At 39.2% G+C, this 14109-nt stretch overlaps 1 protein-coding gene across 1 annotated transcript in view; it reads left to right on the top strand.

Moving 5' to 3' along the window:
• Positions 1–3563: 3563 nt before the first annotated feature.
• The window catches only part of glceb (glucuronic acid epimerase b), a 37908-nt gene continuing 27362 nt past the window's right edge, over positions 3564–14109 (top strand). The window contains exon 1 of the mRNA XM_079294991.1: positions 3564–3695. The gene's annotated coding sequence lies outside the window, so the exon portion shown is untranslated. The remainder of the gene's footprint in view (positions 3696–14109) is intronic.

The raw sequence follows: 14109 nt of genomic DNA on the forward strand, positions 1-14109 counted from the left end.
TGCTAACATTGTCATTAGTTTTGCAACAGTGTCATTATTTTTTCAGGTCATTCAAAAATGTTGACAAATCAAAACTGATGATGGCGCTCGATGAAAAGTTAAGGGATCACCAAAGTCATTAAAGTCCATCTAAAGGGTGAAACAAATGTCTGCACCAATTGCCATGGGAGTCCATTCAATAGTTTCACACAAAACCTCATGTGGGACGAGATGGAAAGTCAGGGGTTCACCAAAGTCATTGAGCTTCAACCTCTGGGGACCATGAATGCTGTACAAAAGTTGGTGCAAAGCCATAGATTGGACTTTTAGATATTTCACTTGCGTTAAAGGAAAGGTCAGGGGATCAAAAAAGTTCCTAGAATACACCCTCTAGGCACCATGAATGTCTGCACAAAATGCATCATATATGAGTGGAGATATTTCAGACTAGACCAGACACACAGACAAGATCGACTGACATTGCCGTCCCTCGAGCCACACCACCATACAGCTAAACCTCATCAACATAGACAATATCTTAGGGTCTCAATGACACCTGTGATATGAATTCCTCATTTAGCGTTGCAATAGTTGTATTTATTGTAAATCATCGGAATGTCAGACACTTCTTTTTGCAGCAAAATAAAACATACATTGATAAAAAGCTTGAATTGTCTCAAAGTCTACAGTGCATGCAACTTTGACCTTACAATTACGAAGAAAATAAGTAGAATGTGGTGAATCTACACCGACTGGTTTTAATGAGCATCCTCGACTTGAACATCTATACAATTTCCATGACAACATTACTACCAGTCAACCCTAGGGGCATACAAGACACTTACAGTGAAAGTGTGACGGCAAACACACGTTTTTCAAAGAGGAGATGTTGCTGTCTTGCATCATGCATGTTTGCCTGTGATGATATAATCTTCTTTTATTCTTTCTCGTAGTATTTCATAAGATTAGGCATCAGCATATACTGAAGAGAGGGGATTATCTCAGTTATTTTAGCTTTTGCTGAAATATCACCATGCAGCCTCATGAAAAAGGCATTAGAGCTCAAAAAAAGCTTAAAATTCCACTTTATCTAACACATTCCAGCAGTGTTTCCTCATTGACGTCAGAAATACTGCAGCGCACTCTGCCTTAATCCTTGACAATAGTGCATTTATTTCCTGTATTATTCTTCAGGGTGGCAGGGAAGCGTGCATTGAAGAGAACGAGAAGGAGATTCTGGGCCGGTCACCAGTCTGTCACAGGGCTGATTCCACATTTAACATGAGGATGAATTCTACTGCAGGCTACTCTTTGAAATCATAATAGGAAGCAGAAACAGCCTTGGCCAAGTATATGTTTGACTCCAGTTTCCATTGAGTGCCGAGAACAAATGATGCATGCAGACACACAGCTAAAACAAGGACAACAAAGCAAAAAAAGAAAAGTAAAAAATCTTTTTTTTTTTTTTTTTTTTTTTTAAGTTAGACTTGACAATAAAAATATCCCCATAGTCGAAATTATGAGATAGAAAGTCGAAGTTATGAGATAGAAAGTCATAACTATGATAGAAAGTCATAATTCCGAGATAGAAAGTCAAAACTATGATAGAAAGACATAATGATGAGATACTTAAACACAGAAGCAGCTCTTTGGCTGGTTACTGTACATTTGAAATGGAAATGTATTGTGAGTACATTGAAGACTACTTCAAACGTGTCTTTAAAAACACATGAAATACTTCATGTCGGATTGTGCAAACGCACCCTTGAAAGGATTTTAAGCATTGAACAAAGTTATTGTCATAACTTGTGTTTGATATTTGGCTTTGCTATTTTCTTCAATAGTTTGATCTTTGATAGAGTAATGTGGGTTTCTTAACCCTAAATTAAAAGGATTTAAGTTATAATAACAGAAATGTGCTTAAATATATGTTTACATTTATATAACTACATGTACAATATTTTTACACTTGAATAAACAATAATCAAATGCAGAGACAGTTATTTACCAATATGTTAGGAGTAGTTACATTTACACAGTCTTACATTTACAACCGGCCCTTTGAGGGCGACCGTGATGCTGATGTGGCCGGAGTGAAAATGAGTTTGAGACCCCTGCCCTATCACCAAAGGGTGACACATCCTCGCCACACTGGAATCAAGTGTTGCTCTTTTTAACTGGAGAGTTATAACGCGCAAGGCTTGGCCTGAACACAGTGAATAATGCATTATGGAGAGAGACAGACGTGAGATGGAAGGCAGTACTTGAAATAATATCAGATGATGGCAGAATGCCATAGACAATGGTTCATATAGGATTGTTTTGATTAATTAAATAAATATGATTTTTTGAGCATTTCATTCATTTCGTCTTTCTTTGTTGTCATGAAATTAAAGCATCATTCATATGCCCCCCGAGGCTGTATTACGTGTTTTTGCTTTTACAGTCTGTTCATACAATCCCATGGTCCAGTGTCCACAACCTTTTTCAGATTCATCAAAGAAACCAAGCACAAATACACACACCTGCAGATCATACATTTTTGTTTTGTAACTGCCATATCGTTTATTTTTAATTCAGAAGTGTATTTTTGACATGAGATTAAGGGGTTTCTGTAAAAATACATTTTCATGCACCTAAACTGATATAGTTCTCACCTGAGCATCTGTAATTCATCAACACATTCTGCAGACTGACTTCTGCTGCACGTTCTGTAGATTGCTTTATAACAGATCCTGAAGCTCAACACTCTTGTGATCCCTTAGTATGTACAGGTTTTATGATTATGCTCTTGACTGATTGATGCGTTTGATTAATTCGTACTACTGATGTTTTCATTCTTTACAGTTACAATTATGTTCAATATTATATAATTTAATTGCTACTTCTATGACCCTATTCTTTACTGCTGTTTGTTACCTTTTTAAAAATAGTTGCTTTGTTTTTATGATCTTAACTCTGCACACCTCTAAAATAAGGCTGCTGTTCCCATGTGTTCTATCTGAGTGTAATAAGATTCAATAATTTAAGTGCATAGGTTATATTTCTTTCTATACTAGTTGTGTTTCTGAAAATGGAATGGAATGTACCATAATATGACAATGTTAGTTTTAGGAGTATTGCTCAAATTGCTAATTTCTGCCATTATATCTTGTAAAATATATATGATTGTGCACTGAGTTTTCGACTGGTAATTTTCAGGAAAGATCGAGCATAAATCTAGTAAACAGTTTAACCTGCAAGTTGCTCTTTTAACAGAATTTTGGCAAACTCACCACCACAGTGATTTCAAACAAAAAAACAATATTTTGTACTTCTATTTTAACTTTATTAACCTGATTTACCATGACGTTTATTTCATTTCATTTCATTTCATTTTATTTTATTTTACACAGAGCACCATGCAGAGAGCACCAACAACAAAACAAACGCTTTTTCCAGTCGGCTAATTTGATTGGTTCGTAGATATTTCCGAGCTCTCGTCCTAATCTCGCGATACTACAGATCCTTCCCAGTGAGAAGCAGATCCTGAGCGAGCTTTAGTCAGTCGCTGTTGTGGCTGGGAGGCAGCACAGTCAGGCAGTCTCTTCGCTTGAACCTTGATTCAAACCTGAGGGGAAGCAGGAGTCTTTTAAACTAACCGACCAACCGAAAACAACTACTTCTGGTGGCTCCTAAGCAAACACCGGCTTTTTTCAGGACACCTTTAATAGCAGGTAAGATTGCTAACGTTACGTCTCGTTGGCTCCTTTCTGTCCAGCTCAGTGTTGACTCTCTGGAATGCAATACCCTGTTAGCTTGTATGCTAACGATACATCTGCTTAGTATAAAGTAGCTGTTGGCTGGCTTACTAGCTAGCTTCGCTAGGTCTTCCTGCCAGCACCTCACCAACAATATAAGCGTTTTACGTTATTGTAGGTTTTGTGGCTACGCGACGATGTGATGACAGGCTTTTTTTGTCAATGGACCAGATCAGAAACTGACAAACTTAACTTGTGCCACCCGTTAGCTAACGTCCAGTCCTCTTTGGTTTTAAAAGGCAGTTTTGCTGTTTGTTTTCCAGTAAAGATGAGTTTTCACCAGTAACTCGTTGCCACAAAATATCTCCGTTTCATTGCAAGTTTACCCTCATACTAGTGTCTCTTTCTAATGTGCAGTAACTTCTCCATCCTCAAAGATTCTTCCCCCACCTACAAGCGCCACGCATTACTGCAGCTGTCCTGTTATTAGAGACTAAAGGTAAAATACCACTTATTGTAATTGTGCTTCTGGTAATACAGAAATCAGTGGCACTACATGTACTGTTTAGTGGTCCTTGAATATACATCTTAAAGTGTCTTTCCAGACCAGTCCTTTGCAGCCTAATCCCTCTATGTTTGGTAACTACACAGCTGTTAACAGAGTGCGTTGTTGAGGATCTGATGTAGACGGCATGAGGCTATTTTCAGGGTACTGACATTGAGTTAAATGACCCATACTCTGTATTCATACTGATGCAAGTTCAAAATGTACTACCATATGTATGTGCATAGAAACTAAAATGTACATGCATACCAAAATAAAACGGTACAATTAAAGGAGAAACATAAAGAAATAAACAAAGTGGAATGTGCTAATGAGGGCGTAAGGCATTAATTAATTTGTGGGGTTACAATGTTCCAAATTACAAGCAATGAATTAAGCATTTTTTTTTATACAGTGATACTGATCCCTTAAGGGTCATGAACATACCACTAAACAGTACACTTAGTGCCCCTGGATCTCTGATTGCTGTATTACCAGAAGCACAATTACCCAAAGTGGTATTTTACCTTTAGTCTCTAATAACAGGACAGCTGCTGCAGTAGTACGTGGCACTTGCAGGTGGAAATATCGTGGAGAAAAATCTTTGAGGATGGTTCTTCTACTTTGGCATTTCTGTACTGCAGTGTTCACAGGCCACATAGCATACTCCACATGTACTATGTTTATTCCTTTTTTTTATAAATGTAATGAAGGCTAAGTGGCTGAACCTTGCAAAGTGTGTGATTTCTGAATCTCCTGTGTGTCCTGAACACAACAAATACGCTCACGTCTGTACTATCAAATAGCCGGTCTGATGAAAGGAGCGAGTAGAGTGGCTTCACTTTTATGGCTGATTTAAGGAGATCAAGATTCAAATGGTAGTGATTGATGTTCTGCATCAGGTCTTTCTGCATACAGCTATAATTTACATTTCAAATGTCAGACTACACCACCGGCTATAGCTATACAGAGTAGTTTTTTATTACAGTGACTGACTATCACCTTAAATGCTTCACATTTCACTCAAGAGCCAGCTGAAACATGTTTCACTCATCACACGCCTACTTCTTTCCTCAAAAATGCCCTTGTGTGTGTGTGTGTGTGTGTGTGTGTGTGTATATATGTGTATATATATATATATATGTATGTGTGTGTGTGTATGTGTGTGTATGTATATATGTGTGTATGTGTGTGTGTGTGTGTGTATGTGTATATATTTGACATGTTTTCATGGTATGAATAAGAAATGCGTTTCCAGGTATTTATTTATGTTTAATATTGCTCCTCGTATTCCATTGTGCCATCAATATGTTTTCTGCTTGCTGGCACACACTCGTGTTGTCATAATGATTAAATGAATTCAAGTCATTGCTAACAATCTAAATTCTGTCTGGATTCAGCTCTTCACATTTCACATTCTAGTAACTGTGTGTGTGTAGTAATGAGAGTTTTTGCATAAATACCTTTACTTTTGATTGACTTAACTACTCACACTTTATCACACACTTGGAGCAACACACATAAAAGCACAATCTGCAAATATTCACACTCTTAAATTAAACACTTTCTACTTCAAGCACTGGCGTTGATGGGTTTGTTTATCCATGTGGATAAATATATGATGAATATACAGTCATGTGAAATTTACATTGTATGTCACTGGTCACATCATGCCTTTGCTTTTTGTTTCACACTACTGGATAGGGGTGGGACTCGCCAGAGATCTCGCGATACGATATCGCGATACTTGGGATACGATATTATCCCGATACTTCGATATATCACGATACTGCGATATATCACGATACTTTCACGATACTGCGGTATTCTGAGTATTGTGATAACATATATTGCGATTTATCACTTTTTTCAACTTCAAATTATGTCCCCAAAGGAAAACTGTGTCAACATGTTTTATCTAATAAGATAAAGTTTTCAGTCTGTTCATCTCACTTCAATCATTTTTATTGCAGCAGAATATGATTGTCAAGCAGACAGATCAACAATGTCATAAATGTTGCATGAACCTGACAAACTGAACTGTTTGTATTACTACATAGTCCAACTGAACTAAATGCAAACGTGTGGACTCAGTATATGAACTGTAACTTATATAAGTAGGATGTACGAGTTATATAACTCAGTATAACTTGCGATGCATGGACGTCGAGGGCAGAGAGCCAGTTATGCGCTGCACTCTCCCCATGAGCCTGGCTACTGTTGGCAGATTTAACCCCGTTGTGGGGCCAGATGTCTCTTTGTTTTGACCAACTTCCTACCAATCACGCTGAACCAGGACCTTTGCTGACCTCACCAGAAAACAACTCAGCACCATCTAGTGGACTGAAAAAGCAATTTATTTGATTTTCCCATTAAAAGAAAAAAATTTAAAAATTTTTTGGAATAGTTTATAAAATAAAGATACTTGGCGTCCATGTATCGATATAATATCGCCATGCAAAATATCGCGATACTATGCTGTATCGATATTTTCCCCACCCCTACTACTGGAGATAATTAGTAGGTTTTTGTTTCGTTAGTTGTTTGTTTCTTACATTAATGTTATTAGATTCATCTAATATGAATATGGTGCTAGCTGTAAGCAGTATATTTAACCATTGCTTATTTCCTGGTTTGCATCTTTTTAAGCTTGGTTTTGCAGAATTATAGCTTTAGTCTACTTACCGCCTAAAGCTGCTTAAAACTAACTGGTGCACCAGTTGGAACCAGCTGGCTGTTGGGGAAAACAATGTCATTAGTGACGCTTAATAGAAAGAAGAATGAGAACTTATGTGTATGATTTTATAGTTTGGTATATGGTTTCATAGGCAGGGCTTCATAAAGTTGGCAGCTTGCTAATTAGGAAGTCGGCTAATCAGAACACAGAGTTGATAAAAAGTGCCTAGAAAGACTGAATTGCATTGGCCTTTATCACTCTGCAAAATATCTACAGTCTGTGAACACTATTGAATAGATAATACAAGCAAATACTTCAATACGAAGAGGGGAGATTCTGAATTAGACTTGCAATACCAAGAGCAAATTTAGACCCAAACAAAGCGCTTTGAAATCCATAAATCTGAGCACCTGAGCGGAGTAATCCTTTAGTCACTGGTATTGATCAACAACTCCATACGCCCCTCTCAGATCTATTAAGGCTATGTCCTGCTGTGCTACAAAATGTGCCTTTTTCAAAAGTTAGTCTTCCAGCAGATAAAACCCCATTTAAATCCACTTCCACACTACAGTTCTGTTCTATGTACTCTGTTATTGGATTTAAATGTCTATTCTGATACGTTTCTATGTATTAATACACACAGTACTGCTATTTAGTCTTCAGTTTCCTGGATGACTGTGCCTCTGATATTTTGGCGTCATCATTCCATAATACACGTATGCTTTTTTTCTCATACAATCCACCTACATGCATGCATTCATATGGATATTCATAGTCACACAGCCCTATAGATGCAGCTCTGATCTCTGAGCATGTTGCTGTGTTCATAGTTCCTCGCGTCTTTTAGCGGCAGCGTCTACGAGCAAAGTTTCACCAAATCCTCACGATTCTGTGGTGTTCACATGTCACAGTTGTAGCTTTAAAACCCATATCCCCCCCCCCCCCCTTCAGTGTGTCATCTGCAAAAGATATTACATATCCAGTGCTATCTGCTGAGTTTGGCAGAGTGCAGTTTTGTGTCGCCGTGCTCTGATTTATATTGTTGATGTAAGTCTTTCCGAAGCAATTTCAATCTGTTGTCTGATGAGTGCCCTCAATCATCACATTTCACCAGGTGCCATGAAACAGTCAAGGGTCCTTGTGGCTGAAGTTCTCTTGTCTCGTTTCAAATGCGTGGTCTGTTTTTTAAGAAATTGAGGCGCACCGAAAGCTGTGAAATGGTGTGTTTTCATACTGAACCCCACTCATTCTGGTCCCCTTTTCTGTAGCACTCTCACTGCAGAGTGGGAGCAAAGTAGAAGCCACGGAACTTGTACCTGAGACCTGCTCTCTGAATCAGCCAGCTGCCTGTAAACCAATATCATTATCCTGCTGTTAGGCCTGAGCTTTTTGCCAAGTCTTAACATGTCTGTCTCAACAAGAACCAACAGCATAAAGATTTTGTCTTCAGCCAGATGATGCTTCCAATGTAGTAAATCATATTTTGTTCTTGGCCCTAACGCAGCTACCAGTGTGACGCGATTCCAGCAAATATAGGACATTTCCTCCTCCTTATTATGTTAGTCTCTGGATATTTCTAGAAGTTACATTTTCTTTATATTATAATAAAGTAATTATACATTTGTAATGATGGAAAAACAAAGTTAATGTAACATTTATTTTCATCCGTGTTCACAGGACCTCATTGTGTTGTGTGTTTATCATATTAATGAAGTTTTAAAGGAAAGGTCTCTGTGAGGCTTTCCCATCTGTTTTCTACCAGCAGCCCGAAAAGAGATAAGGCTGCCAACATTAGAATATCTATCAATATACGGTACTTGGTTTTTTTTTATTGTTCTGTGGTGTCCTCAGCATTCAGTTTGCGAGCCTTAGTTTGCTTGTTCAGTTTGCTTGCTTGCTGCCTCTCACTGACTAAATAATCGTAACTTAAACAGCTTTTTCTTTGTTCCAGGTTTGTAATTATGAGACGGGAGAGGTTTACATAGGGTTGTAAAAACACCAAGTCACGAGACAACGACGATTCCTCAGGCAGCACAGAGTTTATAATAGTGTTTCTGCCAAAGTAGCTATCATTGTAATATCGGTGTGATGAAGTACCGAGACCTCATTCACAGGATTAGCCAAAAAGCAGAAGGTGGCCTATATACTATATTTCCTGATATATTACTTTATGATATGAATCACATCTTTTCAACTTGATTGACTTGATCCATATTGCCCTCTCCTCGTGGCAGAAGAGAGATGATCAGATGTGGGTTGTTTGTGACCAAGCTGGCAGCTGACAGCTCCACTGTTGATTCTCCCTTTTCTTGCTGAAGTTGACAAGAAAATCCTCTTTAAATTATCCATTTCTTTCCCGCTCCTCACCACCTCACCTCCCACCATCGAGCATGGAAGCAGTCCAACCTGCCGTCTTGTGTATGCTGGTCCTTTGAGACCCTTTATTGCTGGAATCTGCTTGAATAGCCAGCTGAGTGGATGTTGGATATTGATAAAACAGGCTAGGCTTTATCTCCACTCTACAAGGACCTTTTTTTGTTATTGATTTTTTCTTCTTCTTCTCAGCAGGGAGCTGACCCATCTGGGACTCTTTAGTCTTCCTCCACACCCGTGAAGGAAGTTTCACAATTTCTTTGAATAGCCAGCCAGTCAGATGGATGGATTGCTGATCTATAGTATGTTTGCTGCAGCAAGACATATTCTGCAAATATTTTGTGAAAATCAGAGAATTGTAAAAGCATGAATAATATTTGATCATTCTATTTCATCTATAAAATCATAATCTTAGAGATATATAGCTAATATAGTTCAGAATCAGCATACATGTAGGGGTAAAATGCATATATAAATCATTGAAATGAAATTCCAAAGTAGGATTTACGCTCTTTCCATACAGTTAAAATACAAAGTGCTTGATGTTTTCTCTCTAATCGGGCACTAAACCACTCCCCACTCCAACCTGCGATGTCAACTTCCCCTTTCTCTCCACATAGGTGCTTCCATTGACAATAAAGTGCTGTTTTAAATTCTTGCCATGCACATCTTTAATGTGTTGAGGAAACAAAGGTTCACAGCACAAATCGGAAACTGAAGTGATAAAGAATGTCACTTGTATTTGTTGCTTGGTTTTCCATCAGAATAGCACCTCTTTCAAAGAATAGTTGCTGGCACCAAGCTGTTACACCATCTTCCCTCAGCCTAAATGTCATTGATGCATCTTCTACCCACAGGATGTCATTTTCTGCCCCACTGCTGTAGCTGCTTGAGCTTGCTCATGCTGAGACTTTAGTCTCTAATGCATTGAAAAGCCAGGTTGTCCTTCTGCTTAATGACAGACTAACGAACAAAGGGCCGCTCTGTCTCGGCTGCATGCATCACACTTCCTGAACCTCTGTCTTCTCTATAAAGTTCATGAGGAACTCAACATTCTGCACTTACGGATCAGGTGTCGATTCGATGGTATTATGCAGGGACCAGACTTACACTTTGTGTTTTGGAGATGATCATGAGCAATTCAAAAAAAGGGCACCCAACGCTCATTTTTGTTCCCTACTCCCTACATCTGGCTTGTAAGGTGATTATCTAGCTGATGTCACGTAGCCTGGTCTCTGCATTGGATTGCAGATGTTCATAGTGTCGACCTCTGTATTGATGTGTCAGTGTTTGAAGATGGATATTTTTTCTCTTGTTGCTTGATGGTGGTTTAGAGACATTGTAATACAACTTCTCCCAGATTGTCTATGTTGTTGCTCTATGATTGCCATCTACATTTGACGATTGACTTTACACATTTTATAAACTGACTTATGTTGTTGAAAGGTTATGGTGCTGTTAGCATTGTCAAAGCAATCATGGTTTGAAAGTTAGTTCTACTTCTCGAAGGACGAGAACACTCGCAGCCCAACAAGCGCTTCATAATGGCTGCCTTTGTTTTGCAGCCTTCATTCTGTGTTAATTCTTGGCAGTGGGTTGGATGAGTCCGGGCTCGCTGTGGGACACTGCTGTTGTAAACCGTTGCCCTGTGACCCTCGTAGAAGAGCCAAACACAGCCGTCTTCAAAGGCACCACGCAGACAGCTTATGTCTGCATACTTTGGACTCATAACCCCCCCCCTCCCCCTAAGGCACGTTCCTCTATACTAAATACCAACCCACCCCCCCTACAACAAAAGAGTTGCCCGCAGGCATGCAGGCAGATATGGACCTACGCGCCAGTCTCATTATTCACCATACTTTTTGGGCTTTCAGTGAGCAAGTCTTTCAGAAAAAATAACGTGTCCAACACAGGTTTTGTATTGTGGATTAAGAGCCAGTAGGTCCAAGGAACTGTACCACTCTACGGGGAGCGAGATCCTCTGATTGGCTGGCTCATGATCATGTGTGATCTTGTGCCTTTGCCGTCTGTCAGTGTCTGTACCCAAACCCAAGAACCCCTTCATACATGTTGGGTTAGCCGCACATTCAAGCCAATAATGTAGCGCCGTTCTTCCCGGCCACAACGTCTCTTGCAGCGGTCTGAATTGTCTATTCAATGGCAGTAAATCGAGATGCCACCGGGTTGTCTCGCAGCTTGTGTTCTGTGCAACCAAAGTTAATAACATGTCTTGTGTTACACTGACAAGCTGAATGCTTCCCACTTCATTCCTCTTTTTTTTTAACTCGCTGCAGACTTCCTGTGTCACTCACTTGTTCAAAGAATTGTAGTCAATAATGGAATTGAGGTTGATAAAAAAACTTAATTTGGCAACAGCTGCACAAAAAGCTTGTTTGTCTACTACTCCTGTGTTGGTGTTTGTGCAAATAGTGTTTTTTTTCTGCTACTTTGTATTCATTATGCATCATCAGATTTCCATTCTCATTCTCAAAATCGTGGCCATAGTGACTGTGAGTCATGCTGTGGACTCACCACCTCTGCTGTCGAGATTTGGGACACAAGGACTCCGGCAAAAAAACAGAAGTATCTGGGCAGCTTCAGTGATATCACTTAACACTCATCTCTTGGTCCGTCTGACAGTAAGTAGGCCCCAGATGAGCTCATTTAAAAGAACTGCATAGCGATCTACTTCAAGGACAACTTGCCAGTTAGTCCACACAGTTGTGCAAAGATAGCATGACCCATATTTCTATTTTCCATCAATGCCAAAAAGAGAAACTAAATAGACATAAAGAGTAATGGCAACATCATATTTTACTTGACTTAATAATAACTGAATAGGAATGTATTAAGTCTCCTTTCCTTCGCTTTATTTATGTATGCACTGATTGCATAATGCTCATAAGCCACAATCAAATTAGATCAAAATATCACCAGGAACATTTCTGCTTCATTAAATAGTTGGATAGCTTGGAGAGAGAGAATGACATCCTGCAAAGAGATCTCATATGTGATGCTTTTTTGCTGCTTTTTCTTTGTCTTATATGAAAGGGAATACTTGACTGTTGGACAGACAAAGCAAGCAGCTTAAAACAGTTATGATGGGTATACCTTTAATTTATTTTTTTGGTTCTTTGTCAAAGAAGGAAAGTAGCTCGCCAGACGAATAACTTATGCCTACAAATCACAATATATGGTTTCATATGAAGGCGTTCTTCCCCATCCAGTTTGATAATTGAAGCGCTTAGTGCATGAAACTTGTCTCTGGGCTGCCATTTGAGCCGTCCACTCTTATTACCCAGTGCAGCTAAGTGATGTCTCAGTTAATTGTTGTAATGGCCATCTTTACAACTCAACAGCCTCCAAAATTGCAAAACTGGGGGACTACTGAAGCTCTCTCCTCTTCCCTTAACTTCCACAACCCTCCTCTGCTTTGCCTCCGTGACATTCACACTTGATTAGGCTTGCAAATGAAGTTTTCCTTTTGAGGTAGGAGGCGCGACCTTGGCCCCAGAGACCTGTTAAGTCTTTATTGGATTGGCCGGACATATTAAGCTGGGAGGCTGTCCCAGCTGTGTTTCTGCTCCAGCGTCATCAGCACTCTTGTTTCAGCTTCTCTTCTGTCCCCTCGTGCCTGGACTCTTGGAAGCATCTAATGACTTGAGATAAAGATGAACTACTTGTGGTCAAAAGAGACCCCATTTGTGGGTTGATTTGCTGTGAAACTGCCCAATCTTTTCAGCCTCTTCACTTCGAATAGCTTACTGGAACAACTAAATATATCAAAGCCTCCATTAAAGTTATTAATTACACCTGTGCTTGTACTTGTATTAAATGCCCACACTGAGAAAGGTCTGTTTTTTTACCGTAAGGCTTGTAACAAGAACTTTGATATAGATTGCTCGTGTTATCCAACATTTCCAGTAGTCTTTTTAATAACAGAGTTACCTTTCTCACAGGAGTCATTCTTTCTCAGTTAATGATAACATTAACAATGGCTTTGTTCTTAGGAAGTTTTTCATGATTTAATGCTCATTTTTGAAATGATCTTAGTTGTTGTTGTGCCACTGTACCGATCTATCTGCATCGTGTCTTGTTAATTATGGCGTTGAGCTAAAAACATCGCCCACACTCGAAAGCATTTCACTTCCTTTTGATGCACCAGAACAGAGTAAATGTGTGTCGTCTGTTAGAAATGTGCTCCTGCTTCCTCCAACAGTCAAGAGACATGTTGGGCAGGTGAACTGGAAGCACTGAAATGACTACAGATGCCCTTTGCAAGAGTCAACGCTTTTGCAGTCAGTGAGTTATTACAGTGTTATTCTGCTTGTAAGTCTCAGCAGAGTGCCAGATGACGAAGATGTAAAAGTGCCTTTGTTCTCAAAGTTTTGAACAGGCTTTGGTCGATCAGGCAAATGCAAAGAGACTGCCTTCAAAACAAGGTTCTACATTTCTTCTACATCAGAATTTGAATGACTTGAGATCGATTTTAGAATTCCTCTTTTGATTGGTCAAAAGCAAATTGTATTTTATTTTTTTTACAGCTAATTTTAAATTTCCTTCAGATTAGTGGTTGTTACAATAAACCCAACACTCGGTAACTTGTAGCGTTTTGGCCAAGCCACAAGTATACAGACTCCTTCAGATGGCCCTCTTCCACCAGTGATCTCCTGTGTTAGTTAATGTGTGTGTCGAGCCAGCAGTATGAGCTGTTCATGACCATTTCTTTTTGCACGAGAGTTTAATGATCCCCCTTTTTTTCTTTTTACATTTTGCCTTCTCATTATAAAGTCTAT

Source organism: Melanostigma gelatinosum, assembly GCF_949748355.1.
Source record: "Melanostigma gelatinosum genome assembly, chromosome: 2".
Classification (NCBI taxonomy): Eukaryota; Metazoa; Chordata; class Actinopteri; order Perciformes; family Zoarcidae; genus Melanostigma; species Melanostigma gelatinosum.